Genomic DNA, 15,860 nt, shown 5'->3' with positions numbered 1-15,860 from the left:
CAACCAACGGGGCCAAGGAGGCCAACCCAGATTCATGATATAGAGAAACAAACATGTCACGTGGGAGAAGATTCAAAGTCCTATTTGCCACAAGCCACGGATCCAGGGAAGGTACTATTTGGCTACCCTTGCCATTTATACCATGTTGGTGGCGCCGTGAAGGCAATGAGAGGGCTGGGCAGGGCCAGAGTAAAGAGCTGGTCACGGGAAAGAGATGGAGTCTTTCTTCCAGGTGCAGCGTGCGTCACTGGACCCTCGTGTGAAACATTACTTAGGGATCCTGCATAGGTAACAGGTTGCAAGGGGAAGGAGCAGAAGCAGAGTGGTCTTTTAAAAGTAATTGCAGTGATACAGGCCATATTTGATGGTGTCTTGGATGGGCAGCTGGGGAGCTGGAGAAATTCAATTAAACCGGCTGGAGTCCCCGAAGAGCCCGCCATTCCGGGGGAGAGTTGTCATGTGGACGATGTCTCAGAGAGACAGACACCTATAAATACACCACCCAGGATAGATCAGAGAAGGCTGAAGACTCCCTCGCAGGGCCACACCACATGCCAGGACTGCTCCCTCTATCTGGGGTTGACCAGATGCCCCTCCCGCCCCGTTTCCCTTGCTGTCATCATGCCCGTGCGAGTTCTTGGCACTCTGCGCTGTGATCAAGCCCGGACTCAGATTGCTTGGCAGTCTGTTTGGAAATGGTCCCCGAGTGATTGATGCCAGCCCACAACAAGGTTAATTCAAAGTCAATGTCCCTCTGGGTCACAAATATAAGTCTGAGGGTCAAAGACATTCTTCCCACGCATGCAGGTCCACGGAGACCTATAACCACCAGATCAGCTCTGACAAGCTTCCCACCGGCTGGGGGAGGGAGACTCAGAAGATCAATAATATACTTGTTTCCAGCGAAGGGTAGCCTTCGGTACTTCATCCATTCCGCTTATTACCTTCCTTTGTAATCAGCTCATCGTTTCTGTAGAGGGATTAGCTATGGACTTTTTTCTCTGTGAGAAACAGGCTGGCCCGTGTTAGATGCAGACTCCCCACCATGGTTACGTTAGTCCACGTTCTGTGCCCAGATAGTTGACCCCCTGAAAAGGAAAAATAACGAGAAAAATATATTAGGGTCACAGGCACATTTTACTGATTTGTTCATAAAAACCCTAGTCACCCTGACTGCTCTCCCTCTTCCCCACACCCTGCTCTACTTTTCATGTATTTTTTCTCATAGTCCTCATCATCTCATAACAAATTACAATTTAAGACGATCATGTTTTTATTGCTTTCTGTCTTCAAACCGCCACCGATTCCACTGGAATATAAACTCCAGAGTGCAAGAATCTTTGTCTGCTTTTCTCCCCGATGAATCACAAGTGCCAAGCCGCTGTCTGGAACACAATTGGTACTCCATCAAGTGGTTGTCAAATGAATGAATTGGATTCCTCCCAACAGGCAAGCCATTTGGAGGAGAGCGAAGAAGCAGACCAGCTCAGACTCCTGTACTCCCTTCTCCCAGGGAAAGTAGGAAGGCGGGTCTCCACACCCTTCCTCGCCCTGTCCCTTCTTCTGACTTCACATTTGCTTCCAACTCCCTTTCGATCGCCTGGCTTTAACTCAACTGTCTCCCAGGAATCTGTTTGCTATCTATTCATACTTGAGTGACAATCAAGGCTGTTGCTTTCTGAAAATTATAGTTTCTATTCTTATACCTCAACTCCTAACGCATCCCAAATGTCTCCTTCAATATTACCTTTTAATCCTCAACCTGTGAGCCTGGCCTCGGATACCTTGTTCCAGGGCATCTTGGTTGGAAGAAGTTTCACAGCCTTCTGAGCACTCGAGTGGTTGGTATCACTCTACCCAGTTGAATCAGAGCCAAAGCACAAAGCTGTGTTGATCTGGGTCAGAACGTCTTTCTCCAACAGTGGGTGGCCCTGAACTGCTTTTAAGCGTGCCTTTGCCAGGACCGCACCTTTGCATGAGCGCAATATCATGAACTCATTTTTCACTACTCTCTCCACGCAAACAAGCACCCCCACCCCTGTGCGTAGACTGTGCTGTACGTTGCTGCCTGAATACCCATTTGAGAACCTCTTTTGATCCCAAACTGACAACGGTCTGGTTCCCTACCTGACTTTCTTCATTGATTTTCTTGGGTCCGTGGCTCCCAACACTATCTGAGTAGTTAAAACAACAGGGAATTTTTTTTTATCAAAAGTTGGAGGGCTCGGGATTAATACCACTGTAAGACTGAGCGCTGGGGAAGAGCGTTCCAGTAGAGGGAACAGCAAATGTGAAGGCTTTGTGGTGTCAAGAACTCAGTGGGATCTGATCCTAACCGTAGATGGTGTGACTACAGGCAGACAAAGACCCCAGTGGCATCTGCTATTCGCAGTAGGTGGAGGGGCGCCGGTGGGCACACAAGGATCCCAGTAGCACAGGGTGAGTTTGCAGGGAAGCAGAGCCCGGCGTCTATGGTGATGGGTTTTGCCCAACACGGTGAGAAGCCATTCTAAGAGCAATTGGAACATATTGGAGTGTTTTAGGCAGAAATTGACATGTGAATTTGTTTAAAAGAAATCATTCCTGCTGATGCTTGAGGAATAGCATGGAGGGGGCACGAATGGAAGACCAGAAACCCATTATGTGACTACTGTCAAACTCCGGAGGAAAGATACTGACTTTTTAGGGGATTTTCAGAGAAAGGGCTGTTATGTTGGTGTTAGAGGGATTCCTGACCACATTCCAGGGCAGTGTTCAGCCACGTTCCCTCTCACGGGAACTGTCTGTCTGTAGGCACACAGGAGCAGTGGGAGGAAGAGTGCTGAGATAAAAGGGAGACAAAAGAACAATTCAAAGAAAAAGTCTTGAGGGACACCAAGAGGCCAGGTGGAAGGGTTAGCCTTGGAAATGAGCCTCCTTCTCACCGTAAGACGCTTGGAAAGGAAGACAGGTAACTGGCCAAGGAAGAAAGCCTGAGTTTGTGGCACATCCGGGAAGCAGAGCGGCATGACTGTCCTGTTCCAGGCCATCTCCTATCCACATCCGACTGGCCCTGGGCGAGGCAGAGAGGACAAAAGGTGCCCAAGTCCCCTGCCCGTCCAGGGACCAGCACCCTCGGGGATTTGAGGGGGATCAGATGGTGAGGGTTGAAAAGAAGAGGGATTGTTGAGGAATCGTGGTGGGATAAGCTTCTAGCCCAGGGGTGGGCAAACTTTTTGACTCGAGGGCCACAATGGGTTCTTAAACTGGACCGGAGGGCCGGAACAAAAGCATGGATGGAGTGTTTGTGTGAACTAATATAAATTCCAAGTAAAGGAGCGGAGGGGAGAGCAAGAGAACCGGATAGAACAGCCGGATCCGGCCCGCGGGCCGTAGTTTGCCCAAGGCTGTTCTAGAAGCACAGGAGAGCAAAGAGCCTGACAATTCCTCTGCTTTTCTAGTGCATCCAAAGATAGGGAGTCGCTCCAAGAGAGAGACACTCCAGAAAGAGAAGGGAGCGTGGTGGCCACAGAGGGGGCGGAGGGAGGGGTGTTGGGGGAGGAGCCCAGGACTAGCACTTCAGAGCCTTCCTCCAAGTGCAGACATTTCCAGAAGGAGAACGCCAGGTGTGAGTGTGTGTCGAGCTGCGATTGCGTGCACTGGGGCTGAGTGGAGTCAGAGCTATTGGCAAACGACGGAGTGTTGGTTTGAGGAGTCATGTAAGCAATGATGGGGAATTTAGCTGCTGGAGGTGGTGAAACGGACCAAACCAAAGTTCGGTCCAGAAGACTCCCCGGGGGCCTCCGGCATGGGGAGCAGCTGGTCACTCTGGCAGGAAAGCCAAGCCACGCAGAACGGGGGGCTGCCAAGCTGCACTGCGGGCTGAGCTGCTGGTCTCCCCACACGTGGCCTCCAAGCTGCCTCCCTCTCCGCCATCCCCCAAGCCCCTTCCTCACCTTTCTGTCCCCAGCTCCACTTTCCCCGGACAAACGAGAGCCAGCGCCTGCCTCGGAGAGAAGCCAGACGCCACGCCGCATCGCGGGGCCTGTTCTAGAAAACAGCACACCTGCCCGCCGGCTGCACCCCGTGGCCCCAGCTCCAGCGACCTGGGCGGAGAGGGGTTACCTCCGCGTGGGCGATGCTCTCCGAGGGGAATAAATGGGCTCAGGAGAGACATTCGAGCAAAAACCTTTCTGAGCGAGTCCGAACTTGACGGGGGCTCAGCTCGCTGATGGGCGCACCGTCCCCCGCACCGAAAGGCCACGGTTCACGGCCCAGCGCGGGCACACATCCAGGCTGGGGGCTGGGGCACACCCTGGAGGCAGCTGCTGGGTGCTTCTCCCTCACACTGCTGCTTCTCGCGCGCTTTCCCTTCCTCGCTCTCTAAAACCAAGAAAGACGCCTCCTCTGGTGAGGATGGAAGAAAGAAAGCAGCAGCCTCGGTCCCCAGGTCGCCCACCCGCCCCTCCCTCCCCCAGGGCAGGCCCTCGGGGTCAGGGTACCTTGCGGTGGAGCTCATCCCGTCCTGGGGGAGCCCCCACTCTCTCCTTGGAGCTTAGTCAGCCTTCTAATGTCGCTATGTCACCTCTATGCCATCTGAAGCCATGCCCTCCTGAGCTGCTCAAGGCGGGGACGGTGGGAAGGCGGGCGGCGCTATCAAGTGAGTCCCTTTGGGACCAGATAGAGGCAGGGCCTACATGAGAAGCGCTGGCAGGAACGGTCCCCCATCGGGCGCTGTAGTCACACACCAGCCTGACCCGCGAGGCCGTGTTCCGGGCCTGACCGGCCTCAGGGGGGGGGGCGGGGGGGGGCGGCAGAGAGAGGCCAGACCCACATACATCACCGAGCACTTACCCTTCTGAGCAACACGCTGCGTGGCACCGACTGTGAACCGGCTCTGTCCCTTGTGCCCTGGAATGCACCTCCAGTGCCTGCGAATGTGACAGGTGACAGCTTGGTCCGGGAAAACGGGAATGCACCCCCCACCTCCTCCCCGCCTCCCAGGCGACCAGCCAGGCCCCTGCTCAGGCCCCTCGCGCGACCTCTGCCAGCCATCCCCGGGAAGGGTCGGTCCTCACTGCTGCCCACAAGCAGCCTTTCCAACACGCAGAGAGGCCTCCTGCAAACCTTCGCCTCACCTTCTGTGCACCCTACGTGGTCTGCACCGTCCCCCCCTCAGGCCGCCCGGGGAGACGCTCTGCATGGCCCGACATTGCCACCTGCTGGCCGCCTGCATGCTCACGCTGATGCTCTCCTGGTCTCACACGGCGTGTTCTCTGATCCACAGATTTACCTGCTACGTTTCCACTTAAAGCCACAGCAAGTGGGCTTATCATCGAACAAGCGCCCTCAGCCCTGCCAGTGCGAATCGTGGGACCGGGCCCCGGGGGTGCGGTCAGCGAGGCGAGGCCCAGGCCCCTGCCCGCCACGCGCATCAGGCCCTGCCCGGCGCCCAGACGGCTGACAGCCAGGTGCTGGCACTGCCCTCCTGTGCCCGGCTCCCAGACGGCTGACAGCCAGGTGTGGGCACTGCCCTCCTGTGTCCGGCGCCCAGACGTCTGACAGCCAGGTGTGGGCGCTGCCCTCCTGTGTCCGGCTCCCAGACGGCTGACAGCCAGGTGTGGGCACTGCCCTCCTGTGTCCGGCTCCCAGACGGCTGACAGCCAGGTGCTGGCACTGCCCTCCTGTGTCCGGCGCCCAGACGGCTAACAGCCAGGTGTGGGCGCTGCCCTCCTGTGTCCGGCGCCCAGACGGCTAACAGCCAGGTGTGGGCGCTGCCCTCCTGTGTCCGGCGCCCAGACGGCTAACAGCCAGGTGTGGGCGCTGCCCTCCTGTGTCCGGCTCCCAGACGGCTAACAGCCAGGTGTGGGCGCTGCCCTCCTGTGTCCGGCTCCACGTCGTCCCACTCGGAACAGACCCCAAACGAAGCCCTTCGTTCGCCTGCACGGGCAGCTGCACTCACAGGGCGCCCAATCCACGGCCCGTCAGACAGGAAGACACGACGGTCACTCACGGAACCGGGGCCCGACGGGCGTTCCCGGGAACCACCGCTCAGGTAGCCCTGGCGCTCTCACCGCCAGCCGCCCCGGGGCAGGTGATGGGCAGCTCGGGACAAAGGAGGCCTGGCAGGGCCCCCCACAGCCGTGCCTCCTGGCCCGGCCCTCTGCCCTCCGGTTTACCCGGGTCTTTTCATGCGGAAGAGTGTGTGTGAGCATGTAAGCGTGTGTGTGAGCGTGTGTGAAAGCATGTGAGTGTGTGTGTGAGTGTGTGTGTGTGAGCGTGTGTGTGTGTGAGCATGTGAGCGTGTGAGAGTGTGTGTGTGTGTGAGCGTGTGTGTGAGCATGAGTGTGTGTGTGTGAGCGTGTGTGAGTGTGTGTGAGCATGTGTGTGTGAGTGTGTGTGAGTGTGTGTGAGTGTGTGAACGTGTGTGAGCATGTGTGTGTATAGAGTGTGTGTGAGCGTGTGTGTGTGTGAGCGTGTGTGAGTGTGTATGAGTGTGTGTGTGTGTGGGTGTGTGAGCGTGTGTGAGCATGTGTGAGTGTGTATAGAGTGTGTGTGAGCATGTGAGCGTGTGTGTGAGCATGTGTGAGTGTGTGTGAGTTTGTGAGAGTGTATGTGAGTGTGGGGGGGGCGTGTGAGAGCATGTGAGTTTGTGAGAGCATGTGAGTGTGTGTGTGAGTGTGTGTGAGCGTGTGTGTGTGTGAGTGTGTGTGGGCATGTGTGTGTGTGAGTGTGTGTGGGCGTGTGTGTGTGTGTGTGTGAGCATGTGTGAGTGTGAGTGTGTGTGTGAGCGTGTGTGTGTGAGTGTGTGTGGGCATGTGTGTGTGTGTGTGTGAGCATGTGTGAGTGTGAGTGTGTGTGTGAGCGTGTGTTACCTTTCAAACTTTAAAATGATTCCAGAGCAAAGAGTTAAGGTAAATCAGTGTATGTGTTTGAATGGCCCAAATGCTGGTTTTCCCCATTTTCCTTCCCTCCTGCAAATGAGGATGCGTCAAAGGCCGAACCCAAGCCCTCGTGGGAAACATAAAACATGCTGAGAAAAGGAACACAGACTCCACGCTGAACCGGAAAGGCCAGAGGTGGAGGGGTACTGACCTCGTGACGAACGCCCACACCCAGGGCTCCAGGCGGGGACACCCACACCCACACCCAGGGCTCCAGGCGGGGACACCCACACCCACACCCAGGGCTCCAGGCGGGGACACCCACACCCACACCCAGGGCTCCAGGTGGGGGACACCCACACCCAGGGCTCCAGGCGGGGGACACCCACACCCACACCCAGGGCTCCAGGCGGGGACACCCACACCCACACCCAGGGCTCCAGGCGGGGACACCCACACCCACACCCACACCCACACCCACCCCCACACCCACACCCACACCCACACCCACCCCCACCCCCACACCCACCCCCACACCCACCCCCACCCCCACACCCACACCCACACCCACACCCACACCCACACCCACACCCACCCCCACACCCACACCCACCCCCACACCCACACCCACACCCACACCCACACCCACACCCACACCCAGGGCTCCAGGCGGGGACACCCACACCCACACCCACACCCACACCCACACCCACCCCCACACCCACACCCACACCCACACCCACACCCACCCCCACACCCACACCCACACCCACCCCCACACCCACACCCACACCCACACCCACCCCCACACCCACACCCACACCCACACCCACCCCCACACCCACACCCACACCCACCCCCACACCCACACCCACACCCACACCCACACCCACACCCACACCCACACCCAGGGCTCCAGGCGGGGACACCCACACCCACACCCACACCCACACCCACACCCACACCCAGGGCTCTGATTATTTTCCCCGGAGACATCCCCGGCCGTGAACTTGCAGAGTTGAAACTGCGCGCACCATGCACCGTGTAAGCCTTGAACATACTGCAAATTGCTCTTTGGAATATTTGGACTAATTTACATGGTTACCAGCAACATCCGGGCATGCTCTTTTTAAGCACCCTACCGGTGTGTGTAATATAGTGCCTTTTCTACTTCTCTCAGCTCCGCTCCGAGCTAAATATATTCCTAGCCGTGCTCGGAATGGCAAATCCACCCCACACGCGTGCCGTTCTCCATCTCACTGCTGAAGCAAGACACTCCTGACCGAGTGCACGCACACACACACACACACTCACACATGTTCACATGTGCACGCGCGCACACACATACACACACAGGCGCGCACACACACTCACACATGCTCACATGCGCACACACAGTCACGCACACACATGCTCACACGTGCACTCACACACACACATGCTCACAAACACATACACACACAGTCACACACGCATGCGCACACTCACACACAGTCACACACGCATGCTCACACACACACTCACACACACAGTCACACACACGTGCTCACATGCACACACACAGTCACACAGACACACACAGTCACACACACGCATGCTCACACACACACTCACACACACAGTCACACACACACATGCTCACATGCACACACACAGTCACACAGACACACAGTCACACACACACATGCTCTCACACACACGCGCACACACACGCACACACGCACACATGCACACACGCACACAGAATCCTCTGCTGCTGAGCTGAACTTGCCGCCAATCCCTCCGCGAGGCAGCTCTGCAGCAGCCACTCCCGCGGAGACCTGGTGCCCAGGGCAGAGCCCCCGGCCGCCCAGGACTGGCTCCTCCCCAGCACTGACCGCGCGCCCCGCCCCCCACCCCCAGAGACGGGCTGCGGAGAGTCTGAGCATGAACGGAGCCGCCTCCCTCGCATGCCCCACCCCTCCCCTGGGCCCTGTGATCTCAGCGTTCGTCATGGTGCCCTCCACAGACCCGGCCCCCTGGCGGGCAGCCTCGGCTGGAGATGTGAGTGTTCAGCTGCAGTAACTTCCCGACGGCTGCTCCCTCTGGAGAGACTGTTCCCGCACAGTGACCACCCCCGCCCGCTGGCATTAGACCACAGCCAGGACGGGGCGGAGGGCTCAGACCTGGGAGCGTGCCGCATCACCAGTTCCCCAAGGTTTGGCCCCCGGGTGTGGACGCCACGTGAGGCCCGCGCAGGAGAGGGGAATGTAATACCTGGGCATCCGTGTGTGGCTGAAGGGCCACCCTGTGCCCGCCTGGCCTCGCCTCCTCTCCGGGACTTTCCCATAAGCGTCGCCTGGGGAGGTACATCTCCTGGTGGACACACAGACAGACAGACAGGTGGGGAAGCAGACTACACTAGCCTCCTATATAACAAAAGGCTAATATGCACATTGTCCCCTCCACCGGGAGTTTGACCGGGAGTTTGACCAGGGGGCAGGCTGGCCTGCCAACTTCCCGCAGCCTCTCCCCACAGCCAGCCCTGCCCAGATCGGCCCCAATCGGGGCGGGGCTGGCCAGACCCCACCCATGCACAAATTCGTGCACCAGGCCTCTAGCTTGCATGTGCATGTACATGTATTACACGCTGTATGCACCACACTGGCTATGTGTGTCTAATACATATCCGTGTCTGTACTTCGGAGGCGGCATCATGGGTTATGAAGCGCTGCCTGTCCTCCTGGGAGAGGGCTGGTCGGCTCCGCGTCGGCACCAGCTCCCAATGGCCCTGAGCCCCAGACACCAGTCCGCCCAGGGCTGTGGCGGGGGGGCAGAGAGGGGAGATGCGGCTCTTCCTGCTCGAGGCCGGGCCCAGGCTCCTGCTGACACTCACGTTGCTCTCGCTGCCCAAGTCAGACCCGCCCTCACCCGCAGTTCGTCCACCTGGGAGGCCCGGCTCGGCCCTGTGGCTCCTCGGGGTGAAGGGCATCCCTGAGACACCCGGCCTCAGGCCTGCCCGGGGGCCCTGGCACGGCCCTGGCAAGGACGTCTCTGGTTCTGCCGGGGATTTCTCAGAGGGAAGCCGGCCGGGAGGAAGGCTCGGCCTGGATGCCCCCAGCTCCCAGGGCCAACCGCGTCCTTTCCGCTCTGGACACCGCACACGTCTTCCCGGAGGACTTTCCCTCCAAATCCTCGGAAGCAGTAGCTGCTGCTCCCCTTCCCAGCAGCAGCGACGGCCCTCCCGCCTCCAGGAACACCCGTCCTGTCCCCCTGGGGACGCCCCGGTGCACAGGGACCGCACGGCCTTCGCACGGGAGAGAGACAGGTCAGCTGGGGGAGGCCCGGATCGCACCCGCACCGTCCTGGCGGGCAGGCTGTCCGACGGTGACCGCCTCTCCTGCGCTCCGGCCCGGCCCCTGCGCTGCTCACACGTCTGCAAACCGGGGCCTCGATGAGGCGGACGGTCCATCCGGAGGCAACACCCTGGAGGCTGTTTATAGCCACGGGGCTGCTTGGGCAGCGTCACTGTCCCGGCTGCTCACACCTCTCTGATCACAGGTGGCACAACCGGTAACTTCTTGCCCGGCCGGCGGGGCTCGGGGGCTGAGCGGCGACCTAGGACCCAGGAGGTCCGGGTCCGATTCCCGGTCAGGGCACAGGCCAGGTGGCGGGCTCGATCCCCAGGGGGAGCGTGCAGGAGGCAGCCGGTCCATGAGTCTCTCTCATCATTGATGTCTCCCTCTCTCCCTCCCCCTTCCTCTCTGACGTCAGTAAAAACAGATTTAAAAGGGAGCGCCTTCTTAGCTGACGGGGAGAGTTGTTCCCTCTGATTGTAGCTCGGAGTCCCACACGCACACCCACCTTCCGCGCGGCGGTTCCGCTGCCATCGTTGTTGGCAGCGCCTCGGCGGGCTTTTCCGGTCACACGTCTCACAGCCCGCCCGCAGCCTGTCCCCCCGAGGAGTCTGCCATCGAAGGCCAAGCTCACCGTCAGGAACCATGTCTGAAGGCGATGCTGCATCAGGGGCTTCCATGGCACAGCGCAGGCTGCTCTGCCACCTTGTGGCTAACACAGCTCCCTGCTCCTGATGGACGCACAAACCCCCATTCCAGATGGAATGTTCCAGAAACCTGAGCTAGAAGAGACGATGGCGGGGCCACCACCTTGGCCCAACGTTGACCGGACCCGTGTGTTTATGGATCACATCTGAAACTCTCCATCAAAATTCACGGGGAGCCTTTTGCTAAACAAATGTATTGAGTCACGTATTTCGTTCAGTGAGTTTTGACCAAGGTAGGCAAAATGCTACTGTCACCCCAACGTACACAAATTTCCATCACCCCCGAAATATCCCTCGTGACTCTGTGCAAATCCCCACCCCCGGCAGCCCTAAGCACCATCTGCTTGCGTCCATGTAAGCCTGCGCCAGGATTTTCAATACGTGGGACCAGACAGTGCCGGTTCTGCTTCCTGACTTCTCCACGGAAGGCCATGCTCTCCAGCTTCACCCAGGTCGCGGGTCCCAGTGACTGAACCCTCCTCGCGGCCGAACGGCATTGCATCGGATGGAGACACCACGTTCGTTCATCGTCCCATGTGTCTCTGACCCTGGTTTGCCCTTTTGCAAGTTTTCTCAAAGATTCACTTTGACCGTGATGTCTCGCATTTCCTGTGGTTGCTCTGGAGCAGGGGTGGGCAAACTTTTTGACTCGAGGGCCACAATGGGTTCTTAAACTGGACCGGAGGGCCGGAACAAAAGCATGGATGGAGTGTTTGTGTGAACTAATACAAATTCAAAGTAAAGGAGAGGAGGGGAGAGCAAGAGAACCCTCCGCTCTTTCGGCTCTGCGGGCCGGATAGAACAGCCGAACGGGCCGGATCCGGCCCACGGGCCGTAGTTTGCCCACGGCTGCTCTGGAGTGTATAATACGTATCTTTTTTTAAAAAAATATACTTTATTGATTGACTTTTTTACAGAGAGGAAGGAAGAGGGATAGAGAGTTAGAAACATCGATGAGAGAGAAACATCGATCAGCTGCCTCTTGCACATCTCCCACTGGAGATGTGCCCGCAACCAAGTTCTGTGCCCTTGACCGGAATCAAACCTGGGACCCTTCAGTCTGCAGGCCGACGCTCTATCCACTGAGCCAAACCCATATTGGCTATCATCTGTATCTTGATGTAATCATGGTCCACCTTCAAAACCTCTCCTACCACTTCACTCTCAGGGTGAACACCTTGAAGCAATATGCTCCATTCCCCCATTCTCTGTGCTTTTGTTTCTTTGAATTTTGCATATGCCAGCAACTCCACGTGCACTGTCTTTATTTATGCTTTAAAAATCAATAATTTTAAAATAAATTAAAAACCAACGCTTTTTTTTATTTACAAACATGTTTCCTATTTCCAGTGCTCTTTGTTCTTCTGAGTAGATCCAAATTTTAACATAGTGTCACTTGCTTTGTCCTAAAAAATTTCCTTCAACGTTTCTTGTAGTTCAGCTCATCAGACAACTAGTATCCTCAGCTATTTTTGTATGAAAATAAGTCTTCCAAAAATACTTTTACTTTATGTAGATACTAGATTGGCAGGGTTTTTGCCCACCCTCACCCCCGGGCATTATCAGCATTTTAACATTGCCCATTGTCTTCTGCCTCGCAGAATTTCTGTTGATAAGTCTGTAATATTACTTGTTTCGGTGGCTTGTTCATATGTCTTTTTTCTTACAGCTTCTTACGAGATTTTCTTTCCATAACTTATTTTAAGCAATTTCATTATGATGTGCCTTTTCTAATCCTTCTTGAGCTTTTTCCTACCTCCTTAAATATGTGTTTTCATTTTTCATCAAGCTTGATGATTTTTTACCATTACATCCTCAATAAGTATCCTTTCTTCCATTATTTCTTCTGGCACTCCAATTCCATGTGTGTTAGACTACTTGAATGTCCTCATGTCATCGAGGTTCTATTAAATTTTCCAAGCTTTTTTCTCTCTGTGCTTCAGTTTGAATATTTCTGTTTCTATGTCTTCGAGTTCACTGGTGCTTGCTTTTCTCTGCGACGCTGTCGTTCCGTCCATCGAGGTGGTATTTTTTAAATTCAGAGGTAACACTGGGTCCTTTGGCGTTTTCCTTCTTCCTCCGTATGTTTGTGTTTCCTTCAATTCTATGGGCAGGTTTACAATATTCTTACAGCTCCGCTGCGGTTCCTGTCATTCCTGGGTCTGCTCGCATTGAGTTCGTGCTGAGACAGATGACCTTCTTCTCGGAAGCACGACCTCCCGCACGCTGGTCAGAGCGGAACGCCATTAGCCAGCTTGAGGTTCTTTGCAGCTATAATTTCACCAGGGCCTGGGGGAGCCTGGAATACACGTTCCCTAGGACCCTCCTTGTGCGGGTTCCCATCTTTAGGCTGAAAGTCTTGTTCCTAAAAATAAATACGTTCCTACCTCTCCCACTGATGACAATTGTAATGTTGACCCCACAGCGTATTCTGGCAGGGACTTCACCGCAAACATTTCCAGATATCTTAATGGCTTTAATGACAGGACAAAACGATGCGTACAATATGCTTAATTTAATCTGTTCTTTTCAAATGTATTTCAGTGCTTCGTGGATCAGTAAGAAATAGAGAAAAAATTACTCTGATGGCGGACTTTATAGCAGGAGACTACAGAAGGGATCCAAGTAGATTGAGATTTCTATATCCTTTGCACATTCTCATTGGCGTTCTTTTTTTTTTTTAAAGAAATTGGAAAGCCATGGTTGGGGGGTCACTTCATCCAGGGCCCATGTTACCTTGCGCATCTTGCCACAGTGTTGTCGGGAAGATCTCCATCCACTTAGACACGCGCAGTGCAAGCCCCTTGCTGGCGGCGTTGCATGGTGGAGCATGGCACCGGTGACAATTAGCAAAGATCATAACCAAATGGAAATTAACTAGATGACGACATGTTATCAAATGCCTCTACACGCTGACATTTGTAAATGAAGACAGGTTTGATCTCTTCCGCAACAGTACTGAATTTCTTATTCCCATCAAATAACCGAATGTACTTTCCCATCCAATGAAAGCAAAACGTACTCTAAGAACTAGAGCTATAAATATGTTTACAAAGGTAAAACTAATCACAGGCACACAGGTGTTTATTTCCGTATCTTGAGTGAGATACACGTTAATTTTATTGGAAGTTAAAAATAACAAAATGAGATGCACCTTCGTTAATTTACACACAGGCGAACGTCCTCAGTCTGTATGATGCTCTGGATGTTCATAGGTCGTTTTGTTCGGCCACTTCAGAGTTGTTATCTGTTTCTTTCAGTCCTACGTATTCTTTAATAAATTCCCAAAGGCTCCTTAAAATACGTAAGAAATAAATATCAAAGATGAGCGAAAGGACATTAAGCATACAAGGAAATTTCAACATAAACATCTATTTTAGGGTACGTTTACTCCAAAACACAAAAGGAGTCTTTGCAACGCTCCCCTTTCACTTCGGAGAGTATTCCCGGGAGAGCTGTGGCCTCGAACCAGCGGAGATCCTCCGCAGAGATGGGCCACCCCCTGCAGCAAGGAGAGGGTGGCGGCCGAGCACATGCTATTTCCATTTTAGACCCATTTATTCCCTTTGCCAAGGCCCTGGAAGGAGCTGCCCAGCTCTCTCTTTGTGATTCTACACCTTCCTTTTCCTTTGAGGACTCCCACCATGTGGCGAAGCCGGGATCCCCCTGTGCGGCTCACTCAGCACCTGCTCTCCCCGCGACCCTCTCTGCCAGGTGAACTGGGCGTGAAATGTCCCATTTGCTGGGCTCCTTTGCAGCCAAGCATGGCCTTGGGATGTGGTGCTGACACTGAGATGCGCGCAGAGAAGGGCTTTACTTCCTCGAGGAAACAAGCCTCCTGAGGAGAAGCTCTTAGCCATTGTCCGTCCTCTCAGACCCTGCCTCCCTCCAGGGCACCTGGGCCCAGCGCCTGAAGCAGTCACCTCACTGAGAGGCTCTGAGGGGGAACTGCACTCGAGGGAAACGCAGAAGAGAGATGGGAGAACCTGGGGTTTGACACCGCTGAACCCAGCCCATATCCGAGATGCCTTTTGACTGTTGATACAAATAGGCCCTTTCGATCTAAGTCATCAATGGTTCTCTGTTGCTCCCAGCCTTGCCAAGATGTAAGATTTGAACCATATTACAAACTCTACGGACTTTAACTATATAAAGTCTTAGCTTATGTGACAGATAATATAAACCAGCCATTTTATTTTTCAATTAAAAGCTTTAGAGGAATGCATGTATAGAGTTTTTCAAAGATTTAATATCAATAAGCACCGTATAATTGAGGGGGGAAAGTCACCCACAGCCACAAGTCTCCCTACCTTCCTGATCCCTGCCCATGAGAACCAACCCTTGACTCTTCAGCTTTTTCCAAAGAATTTATTTTTACATCGATGATAGATAGATAGATAGATGATAGATAGATATAGATAGATAGATGATAGATAGATAGATAGATAGATAGATATAGAGATAGATGATAGATGATAGATAGATAGATAGATAGATAGATAGATAAATAGATAGATAGAGATAGAGATAGATGATTGATAGATAGATGATAGATAGATATAGATAGGTAGATGATAGATAGATAGATGATAGATAGATAAATGATAGAGATAGATATAGATGATAGATGATAGATAGATAGAGATAGAGATAGATGATAGATGATAGATAGATAGATAGATAGATAGATAGATAGATATAGAGATAGATGATAGATAGAGATAGATAGAGATAGATGATAGATGATAGATAGATATAGATAGATGACAGATAGATAGATAGATATAGATAGATGATAGATAGATAGATAGATGATAGATAGAGATAGATGATAGATGGTAGATAGATAGATAGATAGATAGATAGAGATAGAGATAGATGATAGATAGAGATAGATAGATGATAAAGATAGATAGATTGATATAGATAGATATAGAGATATATGATTGATAGAT

The sequence above is a fragment of the Plecotus auritus genome (genome assembly GCF_963455305.1).
Source record: "Plecotus auritus genome assembly, chromosome: 4".
Classification (NCBI taxonomy): Eukaryota; Metazoa; Chordata; class Mammalia; order Chiroptera; family Vespertilionidae; genus Plecotus; species Plecotus auritus.
The sequence above is the reverse complement of the archived record's forward strand: the minus strand, read 5'-3'. Positions refer to the sequence as shown.